Source organism: Festucalex cinctus, chromosome 13 (genome assembly GCF_051991245.1).
Source record: "Festucalex cinctus isolate MCC-2025b chromosome 13, RoL_Fcin_1.0, whole genome shotgun sequence".
NCBI classification, from domain to species: Eukaryota; Metazoa; Chordata; class Actinopteri; order Syngnathiformes; family Syngnathidae; genus Festucalex; species Festucalex cinctus.
The window spans coordinates 28,242,299-28,254,878 of record NC_135423.1 but is presented as its reverse complement, the minus strand read 5'-3'; the positions used below and the strand labels follow the sequence as shown (position 1 = coordinate 28,254,878).

Sequence of the window (12,580 nt, the reverse complement as noted above, 5' to 3'; positions counted from 1 at the left end):
CAGTATGTTGTATATGTGCCCCACTAGTCTAAACAAGTCACATCCGTTATTCACCAAATTGTCAACAGTTTCCATCATTTCAAGCCAAGTTGTATTGTCAATCCATCATTGCTCAGCAAAACGAGTCTGTCAATGTTTCCGTTATTTGAAGCGAGTCAACAAAAATGGGAGTTCCGTCATTGACAAAAACCAAAATGTCCGACAATGCTTAGTTCAATTTCTCAACTTTTCCTGTCAGTCATTAACAAAAATGTTCACCCGCCACGGACAGAATGCAAATTGAATGAATTGAATGAAAATTGCATTTGTGTGATACAAGTTATGCAGCAAGGTCCAGTTTTTACTCCATCGCACAGGACGGCCATCTTGGCACCTGCTCGTGGCTCAGCTTCAGAAAACAGGCGAACTGTGAAGTCATTGCCAGTGGACAGGAAGTGGCAAAATGGCCACCCCCTCAGATGGGTGGATTTTGCAGATTAACTCTTACTCCACAAATAGCAATACGTCAGACTGTTGTGTTTAGACTAGTGGTGCTGCATAGAACATATTGTGAAGAAAACCGTCAACATTGACCCAGCCAATCTAGTACTTACACATGAATCACGTCGCCTGTTGATCCAACACTGGCTCCAGATGTAGTTTTGACATCAATTTTTAGTGGATGGTCACAGATGTTTGATGGGTTTGCTTTGCGCAGATCGGAAAGCGTTTCATAGTCGCCAGTCCCAGAGGGGTTGTCTCGATCAAACCATGGAGTCCAACATTCTGGAGCAGTAATGAGTACGGAGCAAGGTTGAAAAATTAAGTAATCAATATTTGTTAAATTGAAATGCTTTGTTAAAAATATCTGACTTGTGATTAGCTAAACAAGCATTTGTTTTCACATGACAACCCTGTTCTTCAGAAATCCATGAACGATATGAAACGATCACTCGAGATCAGCATTTTTACAGATAAACCCAAGAGTACTGTATTTTGCACAAGATTACCTTTTGGCTCGCAGAAATCAAGTGGGCACAAGAAACGAACTTTATAATCTGCACAATCACCACTGGGTGGTTGGTCACCATTTTTACAAATAAATCCTCTGTGTGCATCAGCTCTGGAGTGATAAATGGCAAAAATCAGTTTTTCAATAAAAGTATTTGAAGTCAATATTTGTTCATCTTGTACTTTCACACGAATCGCACCCAACAAAGGCTCCAGATTTCCTTTTGACCACAATTTTAATTGGATGATCACAGATTTTTGATGGGTTTTCTTTATGCAGGCTAGAAGTGTTTCATAGTCTCCAGTCCCAGAGGGGTCGTCACGATCAAACCATGGAGTCCAACATTCTTCAGGCATAAGTAGAAAGCAAAAGGTGATGGGATGAAAATATGAAATTAACTTATGAGCCATAGAAATGCTATACAGCATTCAACACTAATATGAATTTGATAAGCTTCCTGCCCCCCCCCCCCCCAAAAAGGAAAGAAATCGTGAGACATGTCTGTTATTTATTAGCTCAACTTCCTTTGGTTAGAAATGAACATTTGATTTGACATGATTGCCATTTCAAAGAAAATGGGCATACTGTATGAAACCAACTTAAAAGCATTATGTCAACTCTTCAACATTTTCAGATAAATACATAGGTGTACTTTATACAAAATTACCTTTGGCCTTGCAGAATTCAAACTGGCACAAAAAGCGAACTTTATAATCTGAACATTGTCCATTATTTGGCTGGTCACGATTTCTACAAACAAATCCTGTGTGGGTCAGACCTGCAGAGACAGTTAATCTCAGTGGGGAAAAACCAAAACCAGCATCACATCAAAACGAGTTCATCTCATACTTACACATGAATCACGTCGCCTGTTGATCCAACACTGGCTCCAGATTTTGTTTTGACCTCAATTTTAATTGGATGGTCACAGATCTTCCCTGGGTTCTCTTTGTGCAGAGCGGAAAGCGTTTCATGATCTCCAGTAGCAGAGGGGTCATCTCGATCAAACCATGGAGTCCAACATTCTGGAGCAACAAGCATTTAGAGGGTGGGACATGTTACAGTCGGACCATTTTTCATAAGCATGTTGTCACTAAAACTTATTACTGTTAACTATCAGCTGTCTCAGATCAGGGAACATGTTCAAACTAGTTCAAAGTTGCACTTTTATGACAGTGACCACAACGTTGTACATGCCAAAAGTTTGCCATCTGAAAATGCCACCGCGATACATATTTGGCCGAACATGCCTAATCAAAACCTGCTGATGCATCTAGACCATGGGTTCCCAAATTTGGTCCTTAAGACTCATTTATGATTAGGGTCAGCACGCTTCTGCAAAGCAAGCTGGTGAGCTGGGTTAGAGGAAAACGACATGCAAAAAAGGCTGGGTAGGTGATCTCGAGGACCGGACTTGGGCACCTCTGATCCAGTCTAACGGGACTCATTTAGAGCTGCAGTTTCATGTCTCAGAACAGCCAACTCAGGTTGACATTTTATTCAAGTTATACTAACAGGCTACAATTATGCATCAATCTAAAAATCTTACCATTGCTTTCTCCTCCATCTTGTATTTGATCATAAATAACTGAGCTACAATACACAATGTTTAAGGGCAGGCTACAGGCGAGCTAGGCGGTCGCCTAGGGCGCCATCTTGTGGAGGGGGCGCCAAATTGCAGAAAGGAAAAAAAATAAAATTTATAAAACACAAACACAAAAAGCCCCCCCAACCGCCCCCCCCCCCCCCCCTCGTGTTTTCTAGCATAAAATGTTATATAGCAAATGTATTTTATTGAGTTCCTTTTTTTTTAATTACTTCTATTTCAAATAAATGACTGTGAGTTCACGACCTGCTGTCCTGGCGCCCTGAACCTGACCCGCTGCTGCCGCTTACAATGAATGAAAGGTAGGGGGAGGGGTCGTATATCATCTCAGAGTGTAGTGGCAGCACTTTAGAAAGATAGATAGATGGTTGGCACACTTGTGTTGTTTATACATTGGCATCGACAACAATGAAAAGGTCCAAGCCTTCAAGTGCTGCATTAAGAAAGCGGCGAAAGGAGGAGGAGGAAAAACGGGCCCAGGGTAGAGGTATGTATGTCAGTCAATCATCATTGTTTATAAAATAAACACGAAAATAGCGTTAGCTTTTTAGCTTGCTTGTAACTTGTTTACTGCACCATTACATCCATGCTAGTAGCTACTTTGCACACAAGAGTGGGGCAACGCTTGCTGAGTTTAAACCAAAACAGCCAGTAAGTCCAGATACCTGCAAATGGATTTGCACAAGTCATTGTTTCACATAACCACATTAATTTATTAATTCCGCTTACAATGCCGCTTACAATGAATGAAAGGTAGGGGGAGGGGTCGTATATCATCTCAGAGTGTAGTGGCAGCACTTTAGAAAGATAGATAGATGGTTGGCACACTTGTGTTGTTTATACATTGACATCGACAACAATGAAAAGGTCCAAGCCTTCAAGTGCTGCATTAAGAAAGCGGCGAAAGGAGGAGGAAGAAAAACGGGCCCAGGATAGAGGTATGTATGTCAGTCAATCATCATTGTTTATAAAATAAACACCAAAATAGCGTTAGCTTTTTAGCTTGCTTGTAACTTGTTTACTGCACCATTACATCCATGCTAGTAGCTACTTTGCACACAAGAGTGGGGCAACGCTTGCTGAGTTTAAACTAAAACAGCCAGTAAGTCCAGATACCTGCAAATGGATTTGCACAAGTCATTGTTTCACATAACCACATTAATTTATTAATTTATTGAAAATAAGAATTATGTGCTGGTTTAATGTAAACATCGATATAGTAAATGCATTTTTTTTTAACTAGATGCGCTGAGAAAATATTTGCAGCCACAACAAGCACCTGCAGAAGCTGTGGTAAACAATCCTTCAGTGTCATCTTCACCAAAGGCTACTGAATGTAAGTGCATGGATGGTGCATTTAATACAAACAGCCATAATTTCTGACATTGTATTCTATCATAATGCAAATGGATTTGTTTTCCCTGCTTTAACACCAAAATAATTTGAAGTGATGTATTTTGTTTAATGTACAGCTGAAGCAACAGCCAGTCAAGCACCAATGAGCAGTACTTTGAGTGACACAAAGCTCGATCTTCTCGATCCAGGTGACTATTTCAGTTATATCAGCTATTGCTGCATCATGTACAGTGCTCAGCATATATGAGTATACCACCTTTGAAAAATGTAAAGATTTTGTTCAATATCTCCCCGCGACCCTTGTGAGGAATAAGCGGTCAAGAAAATGGATGGATGGATGGATGGATGTTCAATATCTCAATAAACATAAGAACAATTTCCAAAATATTGACAAAATGTTTTCTGTAGAATACGCACTTGACTCACAACATGAAAGTAAGGTTGTAATAGGATGCATAGATTACAAAATCTTCAATTTAATCAAATTAACTAATGCAAAAAAAAAAAAAAAAAAAAAAGCAACCCACAACAAAAACGACTACATCTAGTATTTTCTATGAGCTCCATGACTGTTATGGGTAGCAACATGTCTGCTAGGCCTGGAATTAACAAGCCTTTTTCTGGGGGTCTACTTATTTGTGCAATATGTACTCTAATAAAAAAATAAAAACTCTTAGCAGAGATGCAGTCATTTCTTACCTGGCCAAAATCCAATATGTCAAGCATGGAACTTTTAGTTTTTCTAGAGGAGAAAAAACTTCGAGAAATCTATCCCAACATGTGGGTAGCACTCAGAGTGGCCGCTACCATACCAGTGACTGTAGCATCAGCTGAGAGATGCTTTTCCAAGCTTAAACTAATAAAAAACTATTTAAGGTCTACCAGGTCACAAGAACGGCTAACTAGACTGGCACTTATCAGCATCAATCAAGAAGTATCCAGGCAGCTATCTTTTGACGCACAAATTGATGCCTTTGCTGCAAGGAGGTCCCGGCGTGCACTATTTTAAGTATTTGCCGTTATGTTCCTAAGTTATTTAGTGAAGTTTTTTTGCACACTATTCACATTATCTGTGAATCACCTTATTGCCAAAGTTTTACGATATATCAAAGTTTGTATATTGATACATTTACTATTTTTTGTATCTTACACAATAATTAATGTACATAGTGAAAACATTTTGAGGTTTTAAATACTGTCATTTTGCAAAAATTGCAATAAAAAGTTGCATTGCATTGTACTTCTGTTTTTTTCTTATTTTTATTTGTTTGTGGAATTTGGTATTTATTGTGTGGTGTGCTATTAAATATAATATATCTATAATTTTTTTTGTGTGTGTGTTTTTTTTTTTTTTATGGGATTGGGGGGGGCTACCATGTACATTTTCGCCTAGGGTACCAAATCATGTAGGGCCGGCCCTGTTTAAGGGGCAGAATGTTCGAGTGGAGGAGCCGTTTGGACGGTGGAACACTTCCACCAGTTCCCTGCTGTGACAAGAACGCACTCGGTAGCACCGGCGTTCGCGATTAGCACAGCAGCATAGTTGCTACAGCTCTCCGAGCAGTATCCTCTCTCAACCCCATGTGAGAGTCAAGAGCTGAATGGATGCCGTCTTGTCACTTGGAGTGACTCCAAGCCACTTGATCTTTTGATGTGAGGTGTACTGTATTTTATTTAGCAACTCCAAGAAAGTCTACATCGTCTTCTCTTTCCTTGCAGCAGTAACGCACCGTCGGGTTAAAGTACGATCATGTGTTCGCTTGAGAGCGGCATCACGGCGCATCCGGGAACTTAAACTAAAAGCATCCCATGTTGCGAAAAGGAGTCACTATAACACAAAATTTAGCAGTAATAAATTAAATTATACTGCATATATTTGTGGGAACTTGCGTCAAGGTGTATTTTACAATTTTAAAATATGCAGAAGATCGCAAGTGACTTCTTGTTTAAAGTTATGTAGCTCTTAATATGAAAAGTACACATCGATCGTCGAAAGACACGTCATTTTACAATGCGCATCGTATTGAACTTAACAAAATAAAAGCATTTAGCGTTCCGCAAAGAAATACACTAACACAATTTCGCAGTAATGCATTAAATAATGAATATATTTCTGGGGACTAGGTTGTATTTTACAGTTTTATGTGCATAATTTCACAAGTTACTTCATGCTAAAAATGAGTCAGTTCTTAATATGAAAAGAAAAATGCACTGAACTGTCACCATTGTCTCACAAATGCAATTATGCCATGTTATAGTGAAAGAAAAATGATCAACACAGATCAGTCACACTTGTTATGAAATTACTGTATCAATGACTAAAAAAATAAAACCATATTTAAATTAGGGAAAAAAATTGTACATTTTATTGAAAATTTAGATATAAATTGAGGTATAAAATGTGCGATTAATCGCCAGTTAATTATTGAAGTCATGCAATTAATTACGATTAAAAATTTTGAATCAACTGACACCTATATTTGAAACCAATTCACAGCACATGGCAGACTGATGTCAACTACTGAATCACCAAATGAAGGATCAATGGGGTTGGGGCAGTTTGTAGGAGAAATATGGGAACATGAAGGGGGAAAAAAATAGCTAATTGAAATTGAGGAAAACCTAACATGACACTGTTTTGACATGGTTTCCTTACTCTAAACTGTTTTCTAGAAACGCATTAAAAAGAAAAAACCCTTAACTGTAGTGCATTATGTGTAAAGTTACCTTCAGGTTGACAGAATTCAAGAGGGCACAAGAAACGAACTTGATAATCTGCACAATAACCTTTTGGCTGGTCACTAATTTTACAAATGAATCCCCTGCGTGTGTCAGATCTGCAGAAACATGAAAGAAAAAAAATCTAAAGAAGGGGAGAGAGGGAAAAAAACATTTTGTCAACATTTGCATTACAGCTTGTACTTACACATGAATCATGTCGCCAGTTGATCCAACACTGGCTCCAGATTTTGTTTTGACTTCAATTTGAATTGGATGTTCACAGATTTTGCCTGGTTTCTCTTTGTGCAGATCGGAAAGCATTTCATAGTCTCCAGTCCCAGAGGGGTCGTCTCGATCGAACCATGGAGTCCAACATTCTGATCACTCATTAAGAGGATTGCACATATTTTTAGGTCACAGTAAGCAGATATCAAATTATCAGTTTCCTGCTTAACCCTTAGCTGGCTTCTGTACAGCATCTTAATGCTGACAGCAGATCATGTAAACAGAGCTGCTTGTCGTACATTTACAGTTTGACAAATTTTGCCATCATATAGTACAATACAAACACTGTACATTAGCAGTGTGAAATAATTGTTCCATGGCAATCCCATTTGCCAGTCAGGGAAAAAAAAATAAAGGATATTCTATACACATCAGATATTTATATTCCCTTTTGAGTGTTAAAGCTGTCCAATGAAGATATTCCTTTTAAGTTCCTCATACAGTACATGCACAAGAAAATGAGTAGCCTGCTTACCGTCACTGGTTGCTTGCACGCCATTTCCTAGAAAAAATTGACACAAAGACATTCAGGTTTTTGTACTGTGTCAGAGCAGAAGCATTTTTCAGGTCAAGGATGCATTTCTTTAAAAAAAATGGATCTTACCAGTATGAAAGAGCACAAGCGTGATACCCAACTGTAGGAGGACATGTACTATTAGATATTTCAGAGTATCATGTTATGTTTCATTGCATTTCAAGTGCAACGGAAATGCAAATCTATTCTTTGGAATAATATTTGTTTAAATTACAATTTTGTAAAGTAAACCAGATATTCTGATTAATATTGGGTTTGTGGAAACGTTAAACAGGTTAATTCATCCGTTTATCAATTTCAGGGCACTGCAATTACGTCCTCTACTGCCCTCTGCTGGCAAATGACAAAGCATGTGCAATGTGAGCCTGAGAGCAATTTGAATCTGCTTCATTTATTCAATTGTCATAGACGCAATATGAATTAGAAAGTCGGGTTTAGACTAGTGGTTGCTAATACAAAAATAATGCAAAGAAAATTTTTGCCTCAAGTTCCTTTAAAAAAAAAAGTTTAACTGTTCATACGTTACCAATTTGATCATTGGCTGTGTCATTTCTCCAGCAAGGGGGTTCCTTTTCCTTCAGAGAGAAAAGAGAGTTCAACAAGTCTTAACTCCGAGTGCACATTTTAGCGGTAGCCAAAACTACACAAGGAAACTCAAAATGCTTACAGTACAGAATGAAGCTGTAGATGTTAATGTTGGAAAAGTGTGGCCTTAAATATGCGACAGGGGGTGGATGAAACTCCAAAGAACAAGCCACTAAATCTGCAAATTGTAGCCCTTTCTTAAGTTGAGAAAACCTCTCTAAGTTATCACAAAGTACGGCGAAACCAGGACAAAAGTATAATCCACTCGGGCTGTAACCTCTGTGATGTCGAAGAACTTCTGCATTGGACTGCCCTAAATCGAAGCCTTATATGCGTTTCTGACAGCAATAGGGTGGGGTAATGTACAAGGTACTTTCCAATCATATCATTGTAAGATATCACCCAAAAGTCCCCCCCCTCTGTGTCAGAAACATTCCTAATCAATCAGTCAATTCCTATCAATAGTTTTATGCATAGGAAACAATCAGTTATTGTTTTTTTTGTTTTTTTAACTGCCTTATTACAATCAGCTATTGTTTGTTTTTTTGTTTGTTTTTTTTAAACTGCTTTATTACAATTAGCTATTGTTGTTCCCTCCTTTTCTTACACCGTTGACATCATCATTCTAAATATGGGGTATATGCCACGGAAGAGGCGGGACTTCCGACTTCTGTGAATTTTCACGAGTTTTGATTCCAGTTCCGGGTTGCGATGCATGTGCCGCGTTGCAATACTCGCATCCCCCACCCCTGCGCCCCTCAACCATGTGCTTGCGGCGATTTTGCGGGAGCGCGCAGAGTGTCTCAGCTCTCTGACGTGCTTCGGACAACTGACAGACACACGACAAACTTGCACCCATCGATGGGAACACGCACTTGAGGGGCACAAAGTTGGAAGCACAAGTATTGGGACACAGCCCACACATCGTAAACCGGAACCGGAATCAAAGCTCATGTGCAAAAACAGTCCCGCCTCTTCCGTAGCATTTACCTCATTGCTCTCGAAGAGAGCAATTTTCTCTGTTTAATTTTTACCGATTAGTACAATAAGGATGCCCACCATCACTGAATGAGAGTGTCTGGTTATCATTTACACATTACATACATACATACATACATACATACATACTTGATTTAAATAAAAATAGCTACTGTGGTTTAAACGTTACTATTTAGAGTAGAAGACCAGGCTATTACCTTCTGACATATTCACATTTGGACCATATAATGACTGTCTCGTAGTTCTGTAGTTCTTCCACTCTCTCGTGATTAAGCTTCATAGCAAAGATGCCATATGCCGGTGTCCCCAGTCTAAACAGGCTGAGTTCCATGATCAGTCACTGGACTACCAACATGGAACACAACGTTGCAGTGCCAGAGGGTCAGAGGTTGCCAGCACTTAACCCTTCATCCAAACACTGTTTTCAGCTTTTACACCGCGAGGTCGTGCGTCTCAGCTTTCGTGGGAGATATGGAAGATCGGGGAGGGTTCCCAGTTGCCAGGTCACCAAGCAGTCGGTGTTTCACGTGAGACAGGTGGATCCAGTTGGTCCGGCCGTCCACCTTTACTGCCGTTGGAAGAACTTGATAGGGTCCCTCACTCGACCATGTTTTCCTTTTGATGACTTTGATGAAGACCCAGTCTCCAACTGTGATTGGACGGTGTGGTTGCTGCGGGGACTGTGGCATATCTGGCAGTTCATTGGCATCATGACATTCCTGGTGCTCCAGTGTCTTTCTCATGTAATATGCCAAGTCTTGTACTGAATCAGGAGCATCTTTAGTTTTCAATGTTAAGTCAAGTATTGCATATGGTCTCCCATACAAAAGTTCAAAAGGTGTTGGGGTTTTTCCTTCTGCAGGCAGAATATGCAGGTTCATTTTCATAATATCTATACAATCAGGCCATGGTCTACCTGTTTCTTTCATTATTCTTAATTTGTTTTAAATTTACCTTTAGTTCTTTCAACTACAATGCTGGTTGTCTGTAGAAAATGTCGTCTTGTTGTGTTTTTGGTTGCCAGAACCATAAAAGCACCAACAAAAACTTGAAATTCTATCGCATCCCAGCCTCTGCCAGTCAGAGTAATCGCAGGCGGTTGTGGTTAAACGCAATTAGGTGAAAGGACTGGACTGAGGCTATCATCAACAATGCTCGTGTTTGCAGCGCACACTTCATATCAGGTAAGATTAAACGATCAGATTCAGCCTGGACAATGACATGAGCTAGACTTAGGTGTGACTGAAATTACTTAAGTTAGTCATTATTTGCTGGATTCTTTTTACATGCATGGACTTACAAAAAGTCCGTGTTTACATGCTACATGCGCGAATGCTAACCGCTAGCTAACCAACGTTAGTTGTATGTTTCAGTTCTGTCGAGGCGAAAGCCCTCACCATGGTTCCGATAATTTTTGTAGGAGAGGTACATGCCTCGTATACCCTCGTCTTCTGTCCCTGTCGTTGACTTGGCAGCACTTGCGACCGCACGACACAAAAGTCCTCGCTCAAGTTGTTATATTTAAAATTTTGAACATGTCCATTCAAGATGTAGTTGTAAACATCTAATGATTTATAGGCCTTCAGATTATCTTTACTATAAACGCTCAGTTTTTCTATAAGGTAGATTTAAATGTCCGGCCATTGCACATAGGGCTGGGTTCAAAATATCGATATTGTATCGATACGCCTTTTCATATCCCAATATCGATACATAAAACCATATATTGATATATTGATTAATACCCAATCAATACCCAGCCTTAAGTAGGCTGGCAAGGTAATCATCCACACCTCCTGCTGCTCCAGCTGCTTCTCATCCACCTGATGAGCTGCCTTGTCACAACACACACACACATGGAGGAAAGAGGGGGGCAGGGCTCATGGAGCCGGAACCCTGACAGTACCCCCCCCTTTACGGGCTCTACCCGGCGCACGCCGACGGTTGAAGTCCGCGATGAGGGACTTGTCCAGGATCCAACCACCTGGGATCCAGCTTCATTCCTCCGGGCTGTATCCAGCCCAATCAACCAAGTATTGGTAGCCCCGCCCACGGCGACAAACGTCCAGCAGGCGGCGGACCCTGTAGGCAGTACCGGCCTCCACTACCTGTGGGGGCGGGGGTGCAGGAGATTGCGGGGCCAATGGGCTGCAAACAAACGGTTTTACTTGAGATACGTGAAAAGTTGGGTGGATTCGGAGAGAGGTAGGCAACTTGAGCCGCACCGCACAAGTGTTGATAACCTTCTTGATTACATACGGACCTATGAATCGAGGAGCCAGTTTGCGGGAACTAACCTTCAAGGCGAGATCTTTGGCATTCAGCCAAACCTTCTGGCCCATTGTGAAGGAGGGCGCTAGCGAGCGACGACGGTTAGCTTGTGCCTCTGATCGAGTCGTGGATTAGAGCAAAGAGGCACGGGCCCGTTTCCAGACCCTGGCACGGCGACTCAAGTGGGCTTGAATGGACGGGACCGCCAGGTCCTTCTCTTGGGCAGGGAATAGGGGAGGTTGATAACCCAAGGAGCAGCGGAAAGGCGACATGCCTAAGGAGGCGTTTCGAAGAGCATTGTGTGCGTATTCGACCCAGGGGAGAAAGGTGCTTCAGGTTTTGGAGAATCTGTCAACAACTATATAACTGTATGCCCATGGGATGGGGGAAGACCGGAGACAAAATCAAGAGCAATATGGGACCAAGGACAACTGGGGACCGGCAATGGACGGAGGTACCCGGCACTGGGCCTGGTGGAATTCTTGTTGCGAGCACATACCGGACAAGCTGCGACGTATTCCCGTGTGTCAGCCCCCATGGTGCGCCACCAGAATCGCTGATGCAGTACTGACAGGGTTCTCCTCGCTCCCGGGTGGTATGTGAGGCGAGACGTATGAGCCCATTTGAGTACTTGCGGGCGGACATGATCAGGGACAAACAGGGTTCTAGGGGACCCACCTCGAGGATCTGGCTGCTCGTTCTGTGCGTTCTTGACTAGGGTCTCTATAGCAAGTTCGACTGATCCTACGAAACAGGCGGGCGGGAGGATGGATTCTTGATCCTCCTTGGTCTCTGTGGTAGTGAACTGGCGTGACAAGGCATCTGGTTTGGTTTTCCTGGAACGTAGGAGAAAGTGAAATTAAATCTGGAAAAGAAGAGGGACCATCTGTATGGAGTTAAATTAGGGCCAAAAGTTTTGTACTTGAAAAAATAAAACTCAAAACTGAAAATTGTTGTGTTGATCTTGAATTTCACAAAATATAAAAAGGTATTCAAAATAAAAATAAGCATGTGAAAAGTTTTTTCGGGTCAAAATTAATTTTGATTCACTTCGGTCCTGCCTTTGAATAAATTATTTATTTTCATTTTTTGCTTCCATATATATTTTCACATTTGAGGTCTTATTTTTTTCAGTTGCATGTTTTTTTCTTTTCAGTTTCAGATCTTACTTTTTTGGGTTTCAACACATTTTTTCCACTTTCATATCGTTTTTTACTTTCAGATCTCTTTT

General features: G+C 40.9%; 1 long non-coding RNA gene across 1 annotated transcript; it reads right to left on the bottom strand.

Annotated features, from left to right (window-relative positions):
* Positions 1 to 6,919: 6,919 nt before the first annotated feature.
* LOC144033348 (uncharacterized) lies at positions 6,920 to 8,057 on the bottom strand. Its single transcript, XR_013287945.1, has 4 exons — positions 8,021 to 8,057; positions 7,564 to 7,594; positions 7,435 to 7,461; positions 6,920 to 7,051 (listed from the first exon to the last, which is right to left on the bottom strand). It is a non-coding gene; the product is annotated as an uncharacterized LOC144033348 (long non-coding RNA).
* Positions 8,058 to 12,580: the final 4,523 nt, after the last annotated feature.